Here is a 26,872-nt window from a genome sequence, read left to right as displayed (position 1 = left end):
AGGTGTCAGTAGGGCAGTGGACGATGTCAGTAGGGCAATGAACGGTGTCAGTAGGGCAATGGACGATGTCAGAAGGGCAGAGGACGGTGTCAGTAGGGCAGTGGAAGGTGTCAGAAGGGCAGTGGATAGTGTCAGTAGAGCAGATGACAGAGTTAGTAGAGCAGATGGCAGAGTCAGTAGAGCAGTGGATGGTATCAGTAGAGCAGTGGACGGACGGTGTCAGTAGAGCAGAGGACGGTGTCAGCAGAGCAGTGGACGATGTCAGTAAGGCAGGGGACGGTGTCAACAGAGCAGTGGATGGTGTCAACAGAGCAGTGGATGGTATCAGTAGAGCAGTGTACGGACGGTGTCAGTAGGGCAGAGGATGGTGTCAGGAGAGCAGTGGATGCATGGTGTCAGTAGAGCAGTGGATGCATGGTGTCAGTAGAGCAGTGGATGCAGGGTGTCAGTTGAGCAGTGGACGGTGTCATTTGAGCAGTGGATGGTGTCAGTAGAGCAGTGGATGGTGTCAGTAGAGCAGTAGATAGTGTCAGTAGAGCAGTGTACAGACAGTGTCAGAGCAGCGGATGGTGTCAGTAGGGCAGTAAACGGGGTCAGTAGAGCAGTGGATAGTGTCAGTAGAGCAGTGGATGGTGTCAGTAGAGCAGTGGATAGTGTCAGTAGAGCAGTGGATGGTGTCAGTAGGGCAGTGGAAGGTGTCAGTAGGGCAGTGGAAGGTGTCAGTAGGGCAGTGGACGGTGTCAGTAGGGCAGTGGACGGTGTCAGCAGGGCAGTGGAAGGTGTCAGCAGGGCAGTGGATGGGGTCAGTAGTCTTTTATTTTTGTTAATTTTTTTACCAATTTATTTTATTATTTTGTTTTACAATTTTATTTTTTTTATTACTTTATACAACTTTTTTTAGGAGCCCAGTTGGGAGGCTTTGGTGATATACCAGGGTTCTAAACAGACCTCTGATCTTTCACCTTGGAGAGAAAGAAGGAAAGAAGGAAAGAAGGAAAGAAGGAAAGAAAGAAAGAAAGAAAGAAAGAAAGAAAGAAAGAAAGAAAGAAAGAAAGAAAGAAAGAAAGAAAGAAAGAAAGAAAGAAAGAAAGAAAGAAAGAAAGAAAGAAAGAAAGAAAGAAAGAAAGAAAGAAAGAAAGAAAGAAGATTGAGGACACAGTCACACAGCCCTCCTTACAGTTTAGCTGCTGCTAGATGGTGACACACTGCTTTTCTTATATTGCTGCTTTAAAGCATTTGTGAGTAGTGCAATATTGCAATATGTACGTGGGGCTTTGTGTGGGTGTGGCTTGAGTGTGGATAGGGACACGGGGGGCCCCGTGATCTCCTATTGCCCGGGGGCTCAAAGAGTTGTCAGTCCGCCCCTGATAATGTGCCACAAATTTGTGGCAGTGTTGAATTGTAAGTCTTGGTAACTTGCTGCACATTTTCACTAGCAACTTGTAAACTTGCAGAGCACTTGGAGAACAAGTTCTAGTTGACACTTTTCCAATTTGTAGCAAATTTGCATAGCAAGTCTCTAGCAAGAGCAAAGTTACATTGGTGAGTCTACAGCAAGAGCCCTACAAGTCACAGTGACCCCTGTGGTGGGATGACTATTGCACAACATAACTGAACCAGAACTTGCAGCAGATGTGCTGTATGGCATGGTTGGGTAAATCACAGAACTGGATGAAGAGAAATATAACATTTTTGGCACGTAAAATATCTTCTTTATATGTGTTCATATGTAGATTTAGTTTTTTGTATGCAGTTCAGCCTAAAACACAGTTATTATCTCTGAGCACCTATGTGTGGCCTTTTACCTAAAAAGAAGCCATGAAGAATGCTTATGGTCAAAGGTTAGTTCCAGTATTGGTTTTCCACTGATATATTTGATAATTCTCTGCACATTTTATTTTTGGATGTGTGGCTAAACTGCTTGTCTGTCTGCCTGAGCTTTATAACCAAGCTGTAGCAGTATCTTTGGCTACATGGCCGGTAATATAGGCAGTCCCTTTCCTGCTATGTTCTGCAGCTTCCGCAGATGAGCAATTCTCAGCATGTAGGAAAAAGTCATTCATTATCAGCACAGTCCTATAGCCTGTCTCTCAGTTGGAGGTCTCCTATCTGATAGTTAAACACCAGAAGAAAACACACATAACAAATTAATTCCAGTATGACAGTGTGTGTTCACATTTGTGTTTTCAAAAAAAAAAAAGAAAAAAAAGTCTTACAGTCTTACTTAAACTGAACTGAATTTCAAATCACCCAAGATTCACCCTACGGTCACTGACAAATCAGTCATATAAGAACTCTCCCTGTCATTTTTTGTAGCTTTTACCGGTTTCAAAATCATTCACCAAAATATGTAACATCTAAAAATTACAGTGGGAATGTAAAGGTTTCAAGTTCATAAAGCTAGCCGCATAATTTATAGCCTGATCATATATGTCCTTCAGATGTTTACAACCATGTACTGTTAGGATCTGCTTGATTGGATATAAAATAAAAACATATTGTTTTGGTAGGCCCTTGCTCTACATAGTTGTCTTTACATCTAATGGTGGCCACACGTGCTTTTAATTTTGTATTTGATCGATGTGCAATTCAACCAAAATGATTTAATCCACAAACAAATGGCCAAAACTTCCCTTCAAATCAATTTAGACTAAATTTAGATTAGATTTGATAAAGCTGAGTCGATCAACCAAGGGGGAAATTTATCAATCAAAAAAATTGATGTGGAGTCCCCCAAAAATCCATACCAGACCTTTATCTGAGTATGCAGCCTGGCTGACCAGGAAAGGGGGAGGGGACAAGTGTCTGGCCTTTCCTCTTCCTGAACTATACCAGCCATATGCCCTCAAAATGGGGAGGGCACCTTGCAAGAGGGGAACCTCCCAGCAGAGCACCTTGTATTGATGTTGGTGAGGACAAGATCCTATTCCCCACAAACCTAGCCCTTTGATTTTGAGGTCTGTTGGCAGGAGCTTATCAAAATCTGGAAGTCCCTGTTAAAAAATGATGCCCCCCCCTCCCCTCCACGCCAATGAATAAAAATGTTTAGAGTAAACAAACACACCACACACTTTGAGAAGTCCCTTATTGAGAAAAAGATCCCATGGCGTAAATCACATCATTTAGCAATGCAGATCCTCATCAATGAATGACTCCTGCCTAAAAATGCCTAACCACTGACATGACCACTTCGGATGACAGATTCCGGGCTGACAACTGAATTGTAAACAAAGGGGTGGGGATGGTGTCTGATGTCAATGACCAAATATGGCTATGACCATAATTAATCAATGTTATTGAATTAATAAGGACACGTCGTTACCAAACATGGCCATTTTTGGTCAGTGATGTCAACATAATGTATGCCCCTCTGTTTACATTCAGCTGTCAGCGGGTAATCCCCAGGTGACAGCTGAAGGACTGTGAAGGGATACGTTGCTGGCTAATAGGAAGCTGGTGGCCATTGGCTACTTAATAGGTATCCTGAGCAGGAAGCTGTCATATTTAGCAGCTGTAGTAATAGTGCTGCTGGATATTTTCTTTCCCAATGCATTTCTGCCCATCTATTTGCCAGCAAAGTTAAGGTCAAACTTAACTTCAATCCAAACATGAAGCTCATATCTTTTTAAAACCAAATGTTTTTTTGTAGCAGATTTTCCAGGCATTGGGCCTGATGTGGGTCTACCATTGTTACCGGTGACACCTTCAGCCCATTTAAGCTGAATGCCCAAGTGTGAGATTGGAGACAATAACCATTCTGGCATCTTTGGTTTGTTTTGTTTATTTGATAATGGGGATGGGAGAAGGGAATGAGTGGGATACTCCTCTGGTTCAACTAGGTACAAATGGGACACTTTGCAGAAAAATGCCTACTAGCGCTGTCTTGACGTCAGCTGAATGCCGGCTAACGCTTGCTGACGCTTGTAAAAAAACTGACTTGCTGAACTTGTGCTTGAACTTGACTTTTGACACTCTGGTTAGCTCAAAAAGTCCTGTAAATAGCTCCCTCCAGCCCTTCACTGACTGAGGTAGCTCTTTGTAACTGCTTGTGGTGCTGCAACTCTCAACACTGTACACTGCACACTGCACGCTGTAGACTTTAACTCTTCAGGGCCCAACCGCTAGCGCCCCCTCTACACTTCAGGGTCCTTTCACTAGGCACCCCTCTGAACTTCAGGGTCCTCTCACTAGGTACCCCCTCTACACTTCAGGGTCAACACTGGCACCCCCTTTACCGCTAGCTGGCTCCTAGATCCCTTGGACCTTCACCAGAGTGATCCCCTCTGCTAGGCAGACCCCCAGGGGCAGTTTACAGTACTCACAAACTGGGAATGCTTTCCTGAAACTGGACCCCCTCTGCTCCGCTGGTCCTCAGCACACCGGATCCTCTCTGCTGCTCAGCTCACTTCGTCCTCTCAGGCAAGCCACCTGGGACACCCGATCCTGCTGACAGGAGGAGAGACAGCCATACTCTCTCTCCTGGGACTCTGCTTCCCGCCATAGACGCTGCATCATGCGCTCCCCTCAAACCTATACCCACACCTAGAATCCAATGAGAACCCTCTCTTGGAGCACAGTGGGGAGACTCCCCAGTCTCAACAGCTACACCTGGGAGACATGACAGCCCAGCTGAAAATCATGGCCCTGCTGTTAGGCAGCTTGAGGCCCACTATACTTTGCCTAGCACCTACCCTGTAGGGTGCTACATCTTTAACTATTTTTTTATTATTATTTTAGTCATATAATTACAAAATATTGCAAATTAATATTACATTTTTTCTGTTTCCACACGTCAAGTTCTAGGCTCCCTATACCTGTGTAAAAGGCTAATCCTAAGTGCTTTGTTTACAAAATCATATTGTATACAGAGCTTAATAGCTGAAACTCATTTTGCATGCACAAGTGGAAGTGTCAGAGAGCAGATTCATCTCTCCAACCTTCCCTATTCTGTTTGCTTTGTAGGAGTCCATGCTTTCAAGAGAAAGTCTCAAAGCAAACAGCTTTAAAACAACCAATTCTTAAAATAATAATAAAGGCACAAGGTGTTTTATCTTCATGCATTCTATCCAGCGATGTCCACAAAAGCCTTGCCTCTCCGGAGACTCGCACTTCTGATTGGCGTTTTTCAGCAACAGGAGCCAATCACAGCCAGTAAGCCAATCAGGAGGCAGAGGGGGCAGGGCCGAGCTATGGCTCCATTTGTGAATGGACAAACAGAGCCGGTTGAGAGCAGGTCTGCTTGGGTGCCCCCAGAGCAAGCAGGAGCCAGGAGCGCCGGCGTGGGAACTGAGTAGAGGAGGATCCGAGCTGCTCTGTGCAAAACCATTACACAGAGCAGGTAAGTATAACATGTTTGTTATTTAAAAAAAAGACCTGTACATCGCTTCCTGGGATCCCTAGCTGGGGCACGCACATGCCTATTAGCCACAGGGGAAGCTGATCAGTGGGTCCGGTGGCCACAATATTGCCGTGGGGCACCCGCAATCGCTCCCCTGTGGAGACAGAAAGGCGATCTGCCATTGTAAACACGGCAGGCCGCTGTTCTGTCAGTTATGTACACAGGAATCCTGTATTCCTCTTATTTAGGAACACAGGTCTCTGTGTTTATGCAGCATGCATGTTAGAAAACACCCCCTAGGGACACATTTAACCCTTTGATCGCCCCTGGTGTTAACCCCCTTCTCTGTCACTGTCATTACTACAGTAACAGTGCATATTGTTAGCACTGATTACTGTGGTAATGTCACTGGTCCTCCCAAAAGTGTCAAAAACGTCAATTAGGTGTCCGATCTGCCTGCCGGAATGTCCCAGTCCCGCTAAAAATCGCTGATTGGCGCCATTCCTAGTAAAAAAATAAATAAAAATTACATAAATCTTTCCTCTAGTTTGTAGACGTGATAACTTTTGCGCAAACCAATCAATATACACTTATTGTGATTTTTTCTACCAAAAATATGTAGCAGAATACAAATTGGCCTAAAATTATGAAAAAATTAGATTTTTTTAAAAAAATGATTGGGAATGTTTTATAGCAGAAAGTAAAAAAATATAGTTTTTTTTTTCAGAAATGTTGTTCTTTTTTTGTTTTTTAGCGCAAAAAATAAAAGTCGCACAGGTGATAAAATACTACCAAAAGAAAGCTCTATTTGTGGGGAAAAAAAAGACATTGGTTTTATTAGGGTGCAGCATCACACGACCACACAATTGTCAGTTAAAGTAACGCAGTGCCGTATCGCAAAAAATGGCATGGTCATTAAGGGGCTAAATCCTTCCATAATTGGTTAATATCGCTTTTAATTATTATTATAATTTTGTTCATTTACAACATTCTGGACCTCTGCAGTGTACTTAATGCACGTGCATTGGTATGAGTTATGTAGCAGGTTTTCCAGGGCTGTGGCCTGATGTGGGTCTGCCATTGTTACCGGTTACCCCTCCAGCCCTTGTGAGCTGTGACCCTGGGTGTGAGCGCTGAGACATTGACAACTCCGGCATCTTTGTTTTGTTGTTTTATTGTATTCAAGGGGATGGGAGAAGGGAATGAGTGGGATACTCCTTTAGGCTCAACTAAATACAATTGTGTGACTTTCTGACAGAAATGCCTGTTAGCGATGTCTTGACGCCAGCCAACGCTAGCCAACGCTTCCCTAGCACTGTATAATTACTGAAACTGTGCTGGATCATCGACTTTAGCCCAGAAGATCCAGGACTGTAGAACTGCTTGACTTGTAACACTGCAATAGCTCAGAGTCACTGAATGGCTCCCTCCAGCACTGTGCACTGACACTTCAGGGCCCAAACCGCAGGCGCCCCCTTTACACTTTAAGCTCTTCAGGGTCCACTGTCTATGTACCCCCTCTGTCACTTCAGGGTCCTCAACCTAGGTACCCCCTTTCACCACTAGCTGGCACTGGATCCCCGAACCTCTTCCGGAGTGGTCCCCTCTAACTTCAGGCAGACCCCCAGGGGCAATCCTCAGTACTTACGACCTGTGTAGGCTTTCCTGGGACTGGACCCCTCTGACTCTCCGCAGGTTCTCGGCACACCGGATCCCCTCAGCTTAGCTCAGCACTCTCTGGATCTTCAGGCAGCACCCCGAGATCCTCCTCCTCAGACAGGAGGAGAGACAGTCGTTCTCTCCCTCCTGGGACTCTGCTCCCACCAAAGACATGGTGTCATGTGCCACCCCCAAACTTATACCCACTCCCAGAATCCTTTGCAGCACAATCTGCCTTCTGGGGTAGTTACAAGCCTGGATGTGTCCTCTGATTGGTTTTCCTCCACCGCCCATGACACCCTGACTAATAAATCACAGCCCTGCTGTTAGGCAGACAAGGCCCACTATACTTTTACCTAGCACCTACCTGTAGGGTTCTACACTTATATTGCACATCAATGTGCAATTTGTTAAAGCAGCCATTCACCTGAATGGGATGTCAAGGCACCACAAAGGACTGAAAGTCATACCTGCAGCATTTTTGATAGCACATTGCAATATGAAATAGCGCACTGCTCTGTAGGTATGGTGAGAAAGTGCATTGCACCGCTATCAAAAACAAATTGCTCCTTAACGCACCGACACTTGCGCAGTTTGCTACTGTGTATTGTGGTAAATTGTGTTACTGCAACACACTTGTGTGAATGAACCTATGTTTACTTTGAGTCCCAGTTCACATATGTGCGATGTCAGACATTGCATGTGATTCGGAGCGCACTGCTCTGAAAACCACATGTGATGTATGTGCGATGCAAATTCAGCCATTCAGATTGTAATGCTGAATTCACATCGCATTCGGACAAAACTCGCACAGGACCCTTTTTTGGGTCCGCACCAGAATCGGATTGCATGGGTATTCACACCTATGCGATCCAATTCATGTCCAAACTGACAGTTCGCACTGCGATATGCGAACTGATCTGGGGTGTCGTTAACTTTGTGTTGGCATCCCCAGTGATTCGCATATGGCAGTGTGAACTGCCTGCGAGTTAAAAGCAATGCGGGAACCCACAGTGAGTTTGTGAACTGGCATTGAAAACAGTTTTGTTAGTTATTCAAAGTTACCAAATAATCATGTGCCATGGGCATTTCTGTGTTTTGTTGTATTAGATATTATTTCATGTTATTATGCGATATGTTTTATTGTTTTATTGCTCATGCATTGGTCGGTGGTTTTGGTAGTTCCATGTTACTATTAAACAGTCTACCTGTAACTGTTTTCAGATTACATTTTGATGGTTCTGTTTTCTACATTGTGAAATGATGACATGGTAACATAAAATTGGTATGTTTTCACAGTCGAATGTGCCTTATCTACTGTATCTGTGCAAAGATTCATATCTCATGGTGTCTAAATTGTTTCCTTTGGTAGGCGATCATTGTGTATATATATATCTCCATATGATGTCTTGTGCACTGTACGATACCAGCTAAATTTCTGGCCTTGTTCTGCATGATTTAATGATCTAATTGATTTGTTGCCTCTCTACCTTTGTTCTCAAAGGTTTTTTATCTGGCATATTACACCAGAGGTCAAAATAAACGGCAATCCATTATTCTTCCAGGCTTAACCCCTTCATTGCTAAACCCAAACCTGCTGGGAGCCGCTGCTCGCTTTTATAGTATTGATGTACGGAATGCATTGTAGTGGATGAAGCCTTTGTATTTTCAGGCTAATATAGAAATGTGAGTACTGTGCAAAGCTTCTGGTTTAAAGCTGGCTCCAAAGAGATTTCATCTAGAAGAGAGCGGAAATATTCTTTGTCTTTAAAACGTTACAACAATTTATTCTTTATGTAAAATAAAGTGAATCACATGTAGAAAGTAGATAAACAGTGCAAGTTACAGCTGAAAAAAAATCTTTTTCTTATTACTGGGAAAATGAAAAGAGTGTGTGGCACAATTAAGGCTCAACTCCAGATAAACGGGTTAATGCACTACATATAAGGGGGCTGTTTTCCCTACAAAAGGATTTGTATTTCTGTCACTCCAGTCCTAAGATATACATAGCTCTGCCACACAGCACAGCCCTGTCTGCCAGGAAAGGAGACCTGATTTTCTCTGCTACAGTTAAAGTTACTAAACCTACAACAGTAAAATCAGTCTGTATATGCAGTAAAGTTTGCTTGTTAGACCAATGTGATACCTAAGGGGTTAATCCTCTGCATTGTGTACAAAGGCTGTTTGATCCTGTCTTTTCTGATCCTCCCTTCCTTCCACTGTCCCCAAACAATCTCCTGATAGAACAGTGCCTTGGGGACAGGCTGCACATGCTCGGTTTGGTGTGTATTGCTAGAGAGTTTTTTTTTTTTTCTTCTTGGTAGAGTGCATGTGATCAGCACAGGGCCAATCATCACAGAGGGTGAGGGGTCCTGCAGCCCCATTGGACTATCAGGGGAGAATGAAAACTCCTCCTACAAACTTTAACCAGGCACTGATAGAAGGCACAAGACTGCTCTAACTGCTGATAAGAAAAGGTATTAAGCAGTTTATATTTACAAAAACTATTGCATGTGTATGTTCTGTGTACTGTGGGAGACCAGATATAGAGAATGCAGGGTCCTAGGTTTAGTAACACTTTAAGTAATGCACACAGAATGTGTCCTTCCCCCAGCCTGGAATAGGACAGTGAAAGTAGAAGCAGCTCAACAATGAGCTTACCTCTGTCCTTGTCTCCTCCTACCAGAATAATGCTTGACAAGCACTTCAGCATTGCAGCACACTTGACTGCCTACTTGTGCTGCTTCTCCCTTATATATATATATTTACTATGCATTGTTAATACTGTATATTGTGATGATGCCCTGCCATGGTATGAGGTTAGAAAATGGTTGTAAAAAGGGCACTGGGTTTGCACGTGTGTAGCGTGTGGGACTCCTGTGTATAGAATATGAGCGGAGAAAACCGTCTTTATTCCTGGATTGGGCCCCGTAGTTTGGGGATTTCAAAGTGTCTTGAGAGAAAAGAAATCTCCAACCCAGTGTCCAGGTTTTGTGCAAAACCAGCTGGGTGGTGCACATAGCCCTTATAACGGCAAATTGGTGAGAGCTCAGGGCAGTTGCTGCCATTTGGAGACATACCTTGTCAGAGGACTTGGTTGTTTCTATCAGAGACTGCATCCCTTGTGAGGGGGAATTCTTGCACAAAGGATTGGGAAACCACAGGTGGAAGGAAAGAAAATCACTCAATTCCCCCATGAACACAGTCACTGTTGATGGGGGAATGCCTCCAGCAGCGGGGAGCGCAGGGAGCCTTTCTGGCCAACAGAACACAATGATCAACTTGGGTACAATCAGGCTGACAATAGATGGATTGAATATTGGCTGGTCCCTGCTGGCCCAGCGGAATTTCGATACATGTATGGCCAGCTTTAGCTTTCTTGAACACATAGATGCCAGACATTGTCTGAGATTTGTTTTCCACTCTACTCTACTTTGAAATTGTGCAAATCTCTGTAAATTGATTTTCATTTTAAGTATTTATAATAAAATGTTGTGGTTTACCATGTAATTTTGAAATGTAGAGCATATAGGTGTGTCCGATTGTGCAGTGACAACATTGTTATCCCTCATGCTAATACGTCTGGGCCCTGGATAATATTCCTACATGCATTTTATTGTTATTACTATTTTTTATTATTATTATTTTTTTTAATTACAGGTATTTAGATATTCAGGCTGACAATTTACATAGCATTTTCCATACTGTACATTCACATCAGTCCCTGCCCTCAAGGAGTTTAAGCTTTGCATTTTCTGCATGGAGTTAGTGTGTTATAATTCTGTTTAGTTTTTCCTTTCACAAACAAAGTATACAGGTTGGTTGAATGGCTTCCACCCAGTATTGGCTCTAGTGTGTATATATCTGGTAGTGATATGTAATTGTAACTTTCTTGGAGAGACAGGGACTGATCTGGTTCTATGAACTGTATATTATAGCCTTACATGTCAGTACTATACAAATACAGGAAATAAAACATTGACCTGTTATTGCTATGACAACAGCTGACACATTTTCTTTCCTCCCATTTCCTTCCCCTGTTGGAGCTGTTACCAAGAAAAACTATTGCTGACTGTAACTTTTTTATTTTCACAAAAAGTGTGACAGAGTTCCATATTTTTTTGAGTGTTGATTTGTGTCATTAATCCCTTCATCACAAAGGGTAAGACAGATCCTAAAGCCTGAACACAGTTTTGCAACTTTGACCTGTGCTCGTAAAACTGTTCATATCATCGCAACTACTTCGTTTATCCAGATAAATTATACTGTGCTTTTTTTTTTTTCACAACAAATTAGTGGTATATAGTGATGGATATCTCCTGATATTCAAAAGAAAACTGGCACAAAATAATAAAAAAATTATAATTTTTTAAAACTTTTGCTGTATATTTCTTGTGATTGCCATGACCTACCACCAAAAACAACCCAAAATAAATTCTCCTACTTTGAAAAATCGCAGCGATATTACATACTGAATGTGTATATTATTTGATTTTTGTACCCGTAATAGGGCCCAGAAACAATATTGCACATTTTGCTTTTTTTATCCTACATAAAACACAGTTGGGTTGATTTACTAAAACTGGAGCGTGCAAAATCTGGTGCAGCTCTGCATAAAAACCAATCAGTTACATGGCATTTATCGCAACATATTTCTGTGCATTAGTGCATGTTTAACACAGTATATTTCTATGCATTTCTGCATGTTTAACGCACTATATTTCAGTGTGTTACTGCAGGTTTAACGCAATATATTTCTGTGGGTTTTGCACGTTTAATGCAGTATATTGCAGTGCGTTAGTGCACATTTAACACAGTATATTTCAGTGTGTTACGTGCCATTTAACGCAGTATATTTCTGTGCATTGGTGCATGTTTAATGCAGTATATTTCTGTGCGTTACATGACGTTTGCGTTTAACACAGTATATTTCTGTGTGGTACTGCACGTTTAACGCAATATATTTCTGTGTGTTACTGCGCAATTAACACAGTATATTTCTGTACGTTACGTGTTGTTTAACACAGTATATTTCAGTGCATTACCGGCCGTTTAACACAGTATTTTTCAGTGCGTTAGTGCACATTTAATGCAGTACATTTATCATTTATCGCAACATATTTCTGTGCATTAGTGCATGTTTAACACAGTATATTTCTATGCATTACTGCATATTTAACGCAGTACATTTCAGTGCATAACTGCACGTTTAACACAGTATAATTCTGAGCGTTACTGCACGTTTAATGCAGTATATTTCAGTGCGTTACGTGCCATTTACCTCAGTATATTTCAGTGCGTTAGTGCACGTTTAACATAGTATATTTCTGTGTGTTGTTGCACAATTTACGCAGTATATTTCAGTGCGTTACACATTCATTGCAGTATATTTCTGTGCATTAGTGCACGAAAACGCAGTATATTTCCGTGTGTTACTGTACATTTAATGCAGTACATTTCAGTGTGATACGTGACATTTAACGCAGTATATTTCTGTGCATTAGTGCACATTTAATAATATATATTACTGTGCACTACTGCATGTTTGATGCAGTGTATTTCAGTGCGTTAGTGCACGTTTAATGCAGTATATTTCAGATTCTGCATGGAATTATGGACAGGGCACTTGAGGCAGAGCAGGGGGAGAAAGAGGAGGACTACGCCACAGAACGCAAAAGCGGAAAAGGAGGAGGAGGATTCAAGCAGTTTTGGATGCATTGAAGCAGAGGAAGACATACATCAACCCTCAACAGATGGTTTTCAATCTCCAGAACCCTTGGGAGTAGTACGTGGCTGAGAGGAAGCAGTTCCAGATACTGTAATCCTCAGTGACCCCATGGAGTCTGCTTCTCATGCCTCCGCAAACCTGTGGTGCATGGGCTCCCTCATGCTTCAAAGCCTGCGAAAGGACCCAAGAATAAGTGGCATAGAGGAAAAGGATTATTACTGGTTAGCAACCCTCCTTGACCACCGTTACAATGGGAAAGTCTCAGAAATCATCCCGTCCCCACAGAGGGTGCAGAAGATAAAATCTCTTGAGGACACTTTAAAGAGGAATTTATCTAATGCTTTTCCTGACTCTGGTAGGTAACAGAGGCTTCTGTTGGTCAAGAGAGGAACGATGGAGAAGGGAGCCACCTAAGTGACGCATTTCACAATTTTTTTAATCCTTGCTGCTCATGACTCAGCTTCCACATCCCGTTGGCAGCGTCTGCATCATATGGTGGATGATTATCTAGGGGCGAAATCAGAGATGGAGAGCTTTCTAGTTGACATTCCCTCGGTTACTGGTTCATGAGAATAGACCACTCACCAGAACTTGCACAGTATGCAATTTGTTATTGATAAAAGAACGTTTCTGTCCACTCTGTGGACCATCTGACATTTATCAAAATGAATCAGTCCTTGATAACCATAAGCTTTAAACCCTCTGATGCCAATGTCACTGATTAAGTGTTTTTGGAATGTGGAATCTTTGAAAGACTTCTAGGGTGCCTAGAGTTGTGGGTTTTGATTTAATCTGAAATATTTTTTTGTGTAGGTTTCATGGGCACAATTAACACCCAAAGACCAATTTTTCTGCACCTATTTGATAGGTGCATATCATTTAAATTTTTGACAGCAAGGGCAATTCTTGTTTTCATCAAAAGTACCTTTATAGGGTTATAGTGTGAAGGTGCCACAACACCCAACGACCAACTTTTCCGCACCTGTTTGACAGGTGCATATCATTTCACTTTTTTTACATCAAGGTCAATTCTTGCTTTCATCAAGAGTACCGCTATAAGGTTGCTGTGTGAAGGCACCACAGACACCCAAAGACCAGTTTTTCCACACCTGTTTGACAGGTGCATATCATTTAAATTTTTGACAGCAAGGGTAATTCTCCTTAAAGGGAAACTCTAGTCAAAAATTAAATCTTTCCTATTAACAGTATGTTAAATATCCTGTTCTTCACCGACAACGCTATCTTCATCTGAATTTGCTAAGCTGTCTTTCACTTCCTGAAAAGGTTGTCAGTCTTTCTTAGACAGGCATGCCTAGGCCTTCCCAGCCCCACCCCCATCCCTCCTATCCTTTACTATGATCTCCTCCTGCCTTCATAGCCTCATTTAGGCTAGCAGCTTCTCCTGAGAGAGAGAGAGAGAGAGAGAGAGAGAGAGAGGGCAGGCTTGGGAAGTATGTTATGCTCACTCTTCATGGTTCCAGCAGCACATAACACACCCACACACTGTTTGTTAGAAACTGTAAGATAGATTACAATGCAACATGCTGCAGACTTTCACAGTGTAGAACCACGTGGTTGTTTCTGCATTGCACTATGATGGCACTGTGATGAGCATTGATGGGCACTGCATGCATGGTGTGGCACACGTCCAGCTCCTGTGAACCGCGGAGGGAGCAGGGGAAGAAATGTCAAGTGACTAGCACAATATATGAAAGAAATAAGGTACAAAGGAACATTTTTGAAAGTTTAGAAGGATACAGATCGATTTATTTTGCTCATTACATGCAAGTAATGAGTTTAAAGCTCTGTTTACACTAGTGCTACTTGTCATGCGACTTTGGACACATGCCACCCCAAAGTTGTGCAATTTATAATGCGACTTTGATGTGACTTTGATCCAACTTTACACACTCTGGATCAAAGTTGCATCAAAAGTTGCATCAAAGTAGTGCAGGTAACTTTTCACAGTCGCTGATTTTCAAAGTCCCACAGATTGGAGCAAGTGCCATTGAAATCAATAGTCTGTGACTTGTCATGTGACTTTTGACACAAAAAGTCACATGACAAAAGTTGCATGACATGTCGCACTAGTGGAAACGTAGACTTAGTGTGGTTGTCTGTACTATGATCATTGCAGACTGTGAGCTGAGAGCCCAGAGCACTTCCAGCTACACAGACAGACTCTTCTCCTATCGTAGAGTTAAAGAATGGTCTTCAATCTAAGCCTAGCACAGCTACACTGTATATGTGCACCCCCCTCCCCCATCCCTCAGTATCCTGTGTGAAATATCTCTTCATTTTCTCATGAATTATGATGTACAATGCATCCTTACTGATGAGAGAACACCGGGCGGGAGCCTATGATCAGCTCCTCCCATCCTGTATATGCCCACTGGCTAAACAGGAAGAGTGCCCCTCCCTGGAAATGATGTCACTAGCTTTCAGTAACCACATCCACTTGCTGCTCTTTGTCTCAGCAGGAAGAGGAATTGAAGTCATGTGGCAGCACTGAATACTGCAAAATTAAGGTAGAAAAAAATGGGAATTTTTCATTATGACACATAAGGCTGAACTCAGCTTACATTATTGATTGCAGGGGAGGATTTAAGGTATGAGGCTGTACTTCCACTTTAATGGGGGTACAGACAGCAATAAAAACTGACAGGTGTTCTAATGCCTCTCCATTCTAACCAAAACTTTTGCTTTTAGTTAAATTTTAAATATTTTTTTTTGTTTTGATGATCTTGGGATGTATTTAGCCAACCTAAACTCAAAGTTCAATTGTGTTTTAAATTAGGTATTGAATTTACTCCAAGTTGATCTTTGACAGGTAAACATGCATTGCAACAGTATACTTAGCTGTGTGCTTGGCATTCATTTTTCAGTGTCTTATCAAATTAAGCTTCTTTAATAATTGTATGATGTAGCATAGCGCAGACATTGTTTTCCTGATTACAACCCAATACATATTTCCTTTCAAATATGAAGAGAGTCTTAAAATAGAAATTAAATTCTGACACATTCATTGTCATGTATGTATACAGAAGCTGTAAGAAAATGTTCACACAAATCAATATTTCTACAAACTGGCAGATACAGCAAGGTCTACATTATATGCTGCCAAATTAGTTAGTGTCAATATCATTCTCACAGCTTGTCAATTCTACCCAAATCCCATCTTGATTCATTCAAAATAATCAAGACTCTCTTACAGTCTTACTGAAAGAAGTCTGAATAAGAATTCCTCAAAATTGCCCAAGCTTGCATAACATCCGATTGTGTGCTTTTGCTATTTATATACTGTATATACTGTATAGTGAGCTACAATTACATTACTGAAGGTTACAGTTTTCCGTTAGCTTCCCAGAGGTGACATAAGTCTCAAGTTGCCAGTGAGAAAGAGTTTATGGCTGGATAAAATTGCATGGTGTGTAAGTGTTGGTTTGTGGTGTAGAACCCAAAGAAGCATTATAATGTTTGAAAATATCTCAGAAGGTCAGCCTAACTAAAAGAAACATTTTAGTTAAAGGTGTATCTTCGTATGCTAAATCAGACCTTGGCTTCTTATTTGTCTTGGATACTCCAAATGTGAGATCTACCTGCCATAATTTAACCCCATCACGTCGACAAAACACATTTACGCAGCCTCACGAAAGTGGGATTTTTTCTGTGGGGCCACATATACGTATTTACTGAGAGCCCTGGGTCTCGTACTAACAAGCAGGACCTGGGACTGTAGGTTCCAGGTCACCTGACCGCTGTGATAGCCTCTGGCTATCACAGTCACTGTGAGCCCACCCCTGTGTTTATTTCTTCTTCTGACTGTGTCTTCCTCTTCTTGCAGGAGATGAAATGTGAACAAGCCAAAGTGTGTAAAAAAAAAAATCAAAATTAAAATAAAAAAATAATAATAAAGAAAAAAAATAAAGAAATCAGAAGATCAAGGTTTGCCAGGGTTAGTGTTGGGGTCAAGACCTGGGTCAAAGGTCATGGTCAGTATATTTTGGGTAGAATAAAACATTTTATTTTTTTTTATTAGTATCGGGCTCGGTTCACATTAGTGTGATGGCAGACATCACATGTGTAGTATCGTTGCAATTGTCAGGAGCAGGAGAATTTATTTTGGGTTGTTTTTTGGTGGTAAATTATGATAATAGCAAGAAATATACAGCTACATTAAAAAAAAAAAAAAAAAAAAGTTTTTTTGTACTATTTTTGGACAGTTTTCCTTTGATAATAATAATAATATAAAAAAAATCAGGAGATATCTGTTACCATTTACCACTAAATGAAAGCCCAATTTGCTTTAAAAAAAAAAACGCAGCCACAAAACACAAAAAACACAAAAAACAAGGTATAATCCATCTGGATACACTAAGTAGTTGTGAGGCTATGTACAGTTTTACTAACACATGTCAAATTTGCAAAATTGTGCCTAGGCATTTATTTAGATTTGTTTTACCCTTAGACGTGATAGGATTAAATCTCTGCTCCTGTTCACCTGGAAATTTGGGTGCTTCTACACATAGTATAAAATAAAAACTGCAATAGGTAGAGTGGCTACCCTGCATAATGTCTACATCAAGTGTTCAGATCCAGGAACTCAAATGTAGAGAACTCACCAACAGAGTGGCAAATTCTTTAACTCTCCGGCATTTGATAGAGAGCCCCAAAGGAAGGGAATATCATTGGGGTGCGCAGCCTATTGCATTAGGGAGTTCACCCCAGGGCACAAACACACATGCATGTATATTAACGGAGTAGTGGACGGTGTCAGTAAAGCAAAGATTGGTGTCAGTAGTTTTTTTATTTTTAATATTTAAAAAAAATTTGCAATGTTATTTTTTATTAATGTATTTAATTTTTATTAGGAGCCTCGTTATGGGCCTTTAGTGAAGTATCAAGGGTCTAAACAGACCCCTGATGTTTCACTTTTGAGATACAGAAAGAAACTGAGGACAGAGATTTCCCAGCCCATTTCTCTGCAGCCTGCAGTAAGCATAGTTTACTATGCTTTAGTTAAGAATGAAGACAGGAGCGATTGGTATAGATCATTCAGAAAAGAAATGAAATATTTACCAGCCCCTTCCCCGCTCCTGAGAGCTGAAGAGGGAAGCTGGCAGCCGTGCAGGGAGGAGATGGGAAGCAGGAGGAATCAGCACCGCGCATAGAAAATAGGGTGTGCCGAGGCACACCCGGAACACCATGTATGCTCACCTATGGGGAATATGCTTATAAACTGTGTAAAATGAATTGTGTTTTTTTCACATTTGAAAAAAATAAAAAGCAAATGCATTAGATGTACTTTACATTTTAATTACTTTACTGTATGTCTTTGCACAAAATCAGGTAGATATCCATTTTCCTAATGTGTTAGATTATGTAACAGTGGCATAAATGTAGTCGTGCTAAATCTTAGGGCTTGTTCACACCAGTGCCCGCGCAATGTTACAGCTGTTTTTCTGCATTGTACAGGAAGTTGTGCTGATATGTTGTAATGACATATCACACTGTTTACTTTTTTATTTTTCTTTCTGCTTCATTGAACTAACACAAAATGACATTTCAGTCATCCTATGAAATTCCGAGCGTTGAGCTGTAGTGTGGTGAATTGCAATTTGCTGCACTGAAAAAAAGTTGAGCACGCCCTGCTTTTTTTCAGTGACACTGCAGCTCAGTGTGAATTCCTCTTATAGGACTCAAAGCAAATGACTTTGTCTTTTTATTGGGGTTGCCTTGGGTAAGCTACTCAAAGCATCCCTATGCATATGGTTTGAATAGACCCTTAACAGTTACATCTATATTCAACCTAAAATTCACTTTTTACCAAAATACTACCATACTTATTGTATACTTTATTAATTTTTTCAGGGAAATTAAATAGTGTATTAACATCAGAACATGCAAAAGACTTTTAGATAAAAGCTCTTTTATCTTTGAAATATTGTAAAATCAAGTCAGTTTGAAGGAATAATCCTAAATGTACAGCAGCTCATTAAAGGAGCACTCTATTAACCCTTTTTGTGACCTGAAGCCTAGATGCCAAAGGCAGCATCAGCATGTGTCAGCTAACTTGACTATAACTCACTATAATATTGATAATTTGCATACCTGGATAATTTTTATAGTTTTGTTTATACAAAGCTTTTGTTTGGTACACCATTTTAATAAAAAGAATGCTATGTTTATCATAGGCTGACAAAAGTGCAAAAAAAAATAAAAAATTTAAAAAATATAGTAATTGTAATAGAAAAAAGCTTTTAATTAATTTATTCTTTTAATATTCTAATTGCACTGTATGTGACAATTACAGCATTAAACAGATACACACTGCCATGCTCAGAATGCAGTGCCATCTGCAGGCTAAAGGCTTATTTTGTGAATAAAGCCTCCAACCTACAAGTGATCACTACCAGGGGCGGCCCTTAGGGGTGCAGGGGCGCTGCTCCCCCATCCATGCGTCCGGCCCCCTAATCTACATGCAGGGGCGCCGGACGCATGGAGTTCAATGGGGATTTTTTTTAAGCACCTGATTAGAGCCAGAGGCTCTAATTGGCTTTAGAAAAGGGTGGGCCTGGGGCGCAGAGCACTGCGCCCCAAACCCACCCAGTTGTGTGACAATAGCAAATGAATATTCACTATTATCACACTGACTCGTCTCCCAGCCAATCAGGAAGCGGGTCATGAGACCCCTTCCCTGATTGGCTAAAAAGAGACGTGATTTTACTGGCCATTGGCCAGGAAGAGGGAGGGGACATACAGCCGAGGAGACTCACAGCAGCGAGAAGGAGCAGGTAAGCCAACACACAGACCTGACACACAGAGCCAACACACAGACACAGAGGTCACCCGCACGTACAGTCCACTGTACACACGTAGAACCTCATGACTTTCCTACATTTCCATTTTATACCCCAAATAATTTCAACCTCCTCCCCCCCCATACAGTGACCGCAGAGCGATCCGGTCCTGGCACGGCAGAATTCTCTCAGTATATTCCATAATAGGAGCCTCTGAGCATATATCCCATATTGGGGGTCTCTCAGTATATCCTTTAGAGTGTCTCTCACAGTATATCCCGTAATAGGGCCTCTGCCCCCTATTATGGGATATACTGGGAGTGAGAGACCCCTTAATATGGGATATACTTGGATTGAGAGACCCCCTATTATGGGATATACTGAGAGACCCCCTATTATGGGATATACTGGGAGTGAGAGACCCCTTAATATGGGATATACTGGGACTGAGAGACCCCCTATTATGGGATATACTGTGAGACCTCCTATTATGGGTTATAGTGAGAGAACCCCTATTATATTAAAGGGGGTCTCTCAGTATATCCCATAATAGGAGGCCTGTCAATATATCCCATACCAAGGGATCTTATGAAAAGTAGGAGGGGTCAAAAGGAAGGGCGGGGTCTGGTGCCCAACCATCCTAAAACTTCACCAGCCGCCACTGATCACTACTGTATGTCATAAATAACCACTCTGATTGGGTCCTGATCATTAGTGGAGCCAGAGATATCAGTGACACCTGGGTCTGATAGGTAGCAACCATGAACATGTCCGACATGTCAAAAAGGGTATGCAAATTAAGCTTCCCTCATCTTGGGGAATTATATAGAGGTGTGTCTATCTACAGATTGTGGGCAGTAAGGGTCCTTTCACATGGGCTTTCCACCTGGAGGACTCAGTTTTGCTAAACAGGGATCGATCCGCCGATCCCTGCTGAGCGGGTGGGTGACAGGTCCGTCTCCGCTTACTTTGCAGAGACAGACCTGTCAGATTCCTTCTCTCCTCTATGGGAGATCTGATGAAAACAGACCGCCTGTCCGTTTTCATCCGATCCTATCAGATCTAATCCTCCAGACGGACGGGAAAAAAAAATACAGCCATTTCTGTGAAAATTTACTTTTTGTTATCACATAAAATTTTGTCATTGTCTTTTACACTGATGTGTAGTTGCTTTAAGATGATTAAAAGGAAATCTTAACTGCTTCCGGTCCGCGCTATAGCCTATATACGGCTGCAGCGCGGACTCAAATTTTCGGGAGGCCGTTTTTAAACGGCCTCCCAGAAGCAGTCTCCCCGCGCGCTCCCGAGAGCGCGCATCTGGGAAAATCTGTGTCAGCCGTGTCCCTTGGACACAGCCGATCACAGATCATGGTGAATGGCCAATCACAGTGGCCATTCACCACGTGATCGGACCGTCCAATGAGAGATGATCTCATATGTAAACATATGAGATCATCTCTCATCGCCGGCGCTCCTTCCTCACACGGAGCCTGCAGTGTGAGGAAGGAGGGGGAGCCTCACAGCGCCGGGGACACAGAAGAAATGTAATCAGGGCACCGATCACCAGTGCCCTGATTACAAGAGGTAAAACACATACACAAATTGCCCACAGTGCCCACCTACAGTGCCCCCCCCCATCAGTGCCCATAATCAGTGCCCATAGTGCTGCCAGTCAGTGCCCATCAGTGCCTGCTCATCTAGGCACTGATGAGCACTGAGTGGCAGCACTGTGGGCACTGAGTGTGGGCACTGATGGTGCTGCCCATCAGTGCCACCCGTCAGTGTCCATCAGTGCCATCCGACAGTGCCCATCAGTGCCGCCTATCAGTGCCCATCAGTGCCGCCCATCAGTGCCGCCTCTCAGTGCCCAGCAGTGCCACCTCTCAGTGCCCAGCAGTGCCACCTCTCAGTGCCCAGCAGTGCCGCCTATCAGTGCTCATCAGTGCCGCCTATCAGTGCCGCCTATCAGTGCTCATCAGTGCGGCATATTAGTACCTCCTCATCAGTGCCCATAAGTGCCACCTCATCAGTGCCCATAAGTGCCACTTCATCAGTGCCTATCAGTGCAGCCTATCAGTGCCCATCAGTGCCGCCTCATCAGCGCACATCAGTGAAGGACAAAAATTTATTTATTTTCAAAATTTACTCGCAGAAAATAAGAAAAACTTTTTTTTTTCAAAATTTTCTGTCTTTTTTTGTAAAAAATAAAAAACCCAGAGGTGATTACATACCACCAAAAGAAAGCTCTATTTGTGTGAAAAAAATGATAAAAATTTCATATGGGTACAGTGTAGTATGACCGTGCAATTGTCAGTCAAAGTGTGAGAGCGCTGAAAGCTAAAAATTGGTCTGGATGGGAAGGGGGTTTAAGTGCACAGAAGGCAAGTGGTTAATGATTTGGAATGATTTTTTTTTTGTTTTTGTCAAAGTATTTTTTTTTCTTACTATATGCTGTATATACAATATTAGTGTAACAAATAAACATTTAATACCTCACAAAGGATTCTCAGAGCACTGTGAGTTATCTAAAGCAAAAGCACAGTACACATTGCCTGCTTTAAAACTACATAGTCTGATAAAGGATTATTTATGATATGCCACTGGTCTACTTTACTTGTGCATGTAAGGCAGTGGTGGTCAAACGACTTGAAACAGGGTGCCTCAATTGCAGCCCCTGAATTAACCAAAGGGCATAATGGTAAAAAATGTAAGGCTGCAGAAGGCTGTCAGGCTAGGGATCACTGCTATTACAACCAATATACAAATCAATGCATCCATGTTTGTGCTCTCTCCAGTGCCCTAAAACATTACTTATGCCATATCTGATCCTTTTCTAAGCAATATCTATTATAAAACATCAGATTTAAAAAAAAAAAAAAAAACATAAAAAGAGAAACGGGAATGGGCAGCATAGAAAAAAATAAAACAGTAAGGGCTTGTTCACACTAAATAGAAGTGCTGAAGAGACGCGTTACCACGTGGCATCCCGCACCACATTCCAATCGCAGTGCCCTTGTCAGTTTAAGTTAAGGACACCCCAAATGCAGGTCGCAAATGCATTGTGTTTGCCCGCATAGTACAAAAGTACCACGTGATGCGGTTGCCGCACATTTCAAAAAGTAGTGCATGCACTACTTTTGGGGCAGCGCAATGCGATTTCAACCCATTTCAAATTAATAGGGCTGAAATCGCACTGCACAGAACTGAATGCGAAGCGCACAGGAACCGCATAGAATTCCTGTGCGCTTCACATCCAGCTCCTAGTGTGAATGGGCTCTAAGCCAGTCTAAAGAATGTTTTCCCTCAATGGATTGCTTAAGCACCACAACAGGAGCCCAAAAGACTGTACAAACAGAACCATAGAGTAACAGGTTAGGCACCAGGGGTAAGGGTCATATTTAATAAAAGTTGATGCGAGATTTATCAAGTATTCACTGTGGAGATTTATTCCTAGAGCATGTGTTTAAAATTACAATGATTTATTAATCACCTGTGAATGTCTGTTGAATGTCACCTTTACTGAATTTTAAAAGATTCAGCTCCAGAAGGTTTACCCCTTTCATGGCCAGGCCATTTTTTGCGGTACAGCACTGCATTATTTTAACTGACAATTGCACGGTCATGCGACGCTGCACCCAGATAAAATTGTTGTCTTTTTTTCCCCTACAAATAGAGCTTTTTTTTTTTGGTGGAATTTGATCACATCTGCAGTTTTTATTTTTAACCTGTATACCAAACAGTCAACAAGTAAGTCAGAATATGCAATACATTTTAGTACAATTCTTGCAATGTACAAAACTGACCAGGGAAGGGTTTTGTGTAAACAATTTTTAAAACTATTGAGGGAACTATTTTAAAAGACTAAAATGTATAGTAACCTTCTTAGCGCTATTTATTACCAATTTGTAATCTCTGTTTTTGCTGTGGGTTGACATGAGAAAATAAAAATTCAATGGCATGGGATAGTAGGCCAGAATTTTTTCTAGACTATAGAATATAGACTATAATAAAAACAAAGACTCAGTAATTTGGATTAAATTGGCCGCGGCCGTTTATTATTGGTTTTAATAAATAAATAAATAATAAAATCATTAACTTCTTAAAAACATTTTCAAACAGCCTAGCCATTACAGCTCAGGCTCTATCAATAAACAAGCCAATTTTCTTTTCTTTAAAATAACTCCCACTCTACTTTAACCACTTGCCTACAGTGCACTTTCACCCCCTTCCTGCCCAGACCGATTTTCAGCTTTCAGCTCTCTCACACTTTGAATGACAATTACTCAGTCATGCAACACTGTACCCATAAAAAATTGTGTCCTTTTCTTCACACAAATAGAGCTTTATTTTGATGGTATTTAATCACTACTGGGTTTTTTATTTTTTGTGCTATAAATAAAAAAAGACTGAAAATATTGTGAAAAAAACACATTATAAAAAACACTCATAAAATTTTGCAAATTAGTCATTTTTCTTCACAAATTTTGGCCAAAATTTATACTGCTACTTATCTTTGGTAAAAATAAGTGTATATTATTTGGTCTTTGTGAAAGATCTAGAGTCCACAAGTTATGGCTCTAATCATTGAAAATTGACCTTACTTGATCACACCTGATGTACTGAAGGCCTATCTCATTTCTTGAGACACTAAAAAGTCAGGAAAGTACAAATACCCCCCGAAAGTAGACATTCCAATGTATTTAATAAGGGGCATGGTAAGTTTTTTGAAGTTGTAATTTTTTCCCACAATTCTTTGCAAAATAAAGATTTTTTTTTTTTTTTTACAAATTGACGTATTAACAGGTTATTTCTCTCACACAGCATATATATACTTGCAACTACACCCCAAAACACATTCTACTACTCCTCCTGAGTATGGCGATACCACATGTGTGAGACTTTTTCACAGCCTGGCCACATACAGAGGCCTAACATCCAAGTAGCACCGTCCGGCATTCTAGGAGCATAAATTACACATATAATTTCCTGACAACCTATCGCACTTTTGAAGGCCCTGGAGCACCAGGACAATGGAAACCCCCATAAAATGACCCCATTTTGGAAAGCAAACGCCCCAACGTATAATTTTTGAGGCATAATGAGTCTTTTGAACGTGTCATTTTTTTTCACAAGTTTTTGGAAACTATGGAAAGAAAATGAAAATGCATTTTTTTTTACACAAAGTTGTCCATTTATGAAATATTTCCAACACATAGCATGTACATAGCAAAAATTGCACCCCAAAATACATTCTGCTATTCCTCCTGAGTATGGCGATACCACATGTGTAACACTTTTACACAGCCTAGCCACATACCGAGGCCTAACATCCAAGTAGCACTTTACACAAAGTTGTCCATTTATCCACTTTGAGACTGGGCCTATTTTTGACACTTGGTGTTTACAAGTTAAAATAATTTTTTTGCTAGAAAACTACTTAGAACCCCCAAACATTATATATTTTTTTTTAGCACAGACCCTAGAGAATAAAATGGAGATCGTTGCAATATTTTTTATCACACCATATCTGCGCAGCAGTAGTTTTCCAAATGCAATTTTTTTTTTTAAAAAATCACTTTTTTAATTAAAAAATAAGAAAACAGTAAATTTAGCCCAATTTTATTCCATAATGTGAAAGATAATGTTACGCCGAGTAATTAGATACCCAACATGTCATGCTTCAAAATTGCGCACGCTCACAGAATGGCGCCAAACATTGGTACTTAAAAATCCCCATAGGCAACATTTTAAAAATTTCTACAGGTTACCAGCTTAGAGTTACAGAGGAGGTCTATGGCTCAAATTATTGCTCTCGCTCTAACGATCGCGGCGATACCTCACATGTGTGGTTTGAACAACGTTTACATATGTGGGCGGGACTTGCGTATGCGTTCACTTCTGCGCGCGAGCTAATGGGGACAGGGCGCTTTAATTTTTTTTTTTCCTATTTATTTTATTTATTATTTTTTTATTTTTACACAGTTTAAAAAAAAATGTTTTGATCATTTTTATTCCTATTACAAGGAATGTAAACATCCCTTGTAATAGAAATAGGTATGACAGGTCCTCTTTATTGTGAGATCTGGGGTCAAAAAGACCTCAAACCTCACAACTACACTAAAAAATAAAAAAAAAATTGTTGAAAAAGAAAAAAAAAGCGGCCCTTTAAACCGGTTGCTAGGCAATGACTTTTGACATACCTCCGGTCCTCCAAGACCATAGAGTCGAGTGAGGACCATCTTGCCCTCACTCGACTTCCTGTCTCTGAGGATCCGGGACCGGATAGTTTTCCCCGCTGCCGGCGGGTCCGGTAAGCTGGGAAAACGTCTGGGGCGTGGCGGGAGGGGGGACACCTCTTCCCCTGCACCATAAGGGTAATTCCGCGGCGAATCCGCCACTGGGACCACCCTTGTCTGAAAGCCGACCGCTCGCCGTTTAAAAAAATACTGGGGTTATGGCAGCTATCTGCTGCCATAACCCCAGTATTTAGCTTTTAATGGCCAATGTATATAGTCGTTAGGCGGTCAGTAAGTTGTTGCATGTATATAGCAAAAATTGCACCCCAAAATACATTCTATAAAGGAAAGTGTACAGGAATAGTCCGAGTCCATCTCCGATCTGCTACTATTAGCGATTTCAAATTCTGAATCGGATTCGGGATTTAATTTGGATACTGATGAGAGCTCCCGGGTGCTCTCATCAGTCATGGAGAGGACCTGAAGGGCCTCCTCGTTGCTGTACATCCTTTTTGACGTGCTGGCTGTGATGGGCTGTGCGACGGGTGACGGTTGACTGCGGATGATCACTGATGGGTGGCAGGTGACTGATAGGTGGCAGGTGACGGTCACTGATGGGGTGACAGATGACGATGACTGATGGGTTGACAGATGACGATGAGTGGTGGGGTGACAGGTGACGATGACTGATGGGGTGACAGATGACGATGACTGATGGGGTGACAGGTGACGATGACTGATGGGGTGACAGATGACAATGACTGATGGGGTGACAGGTAACGATGACTGATGGGGTGACAGGTGACGATGATTGATGGGGTGACAGGTGACGATGATTGATGGGGTGACGGATGACGATGATTGATGGGGTGACAGATGACGATCACTGATGGGGTGACAGCCAGGTGACGATGATTGATGGGGTGACAGATGACGATCACTGATGGGGTGACAAGTGACAATGATTGATGGGGGTGACAGGTGACGATGACTGATGGGGTGACAGGTGACGATTACTGATGGGGTGACAGATGACGGTGACTGATGGGGTGACAGATGACGATGATTGATGGGGTGACGGATGACGATGATTGATGGGGTGACAGATGAC

This window comes from Pelophylax lessonae (assembly GCF_965119305.1).
Source record: "Pelophylax lessonae genome assembly, chromosome: 5".
Lineage (NCBI taxonomy): Eukaryota > Metazoa > Chordata > Amphibia > Anura > Ranidae > Pelophylax > Pelophylax lessonae.
Note: the sequence above shows the minus strand (reverse complement) of the source record.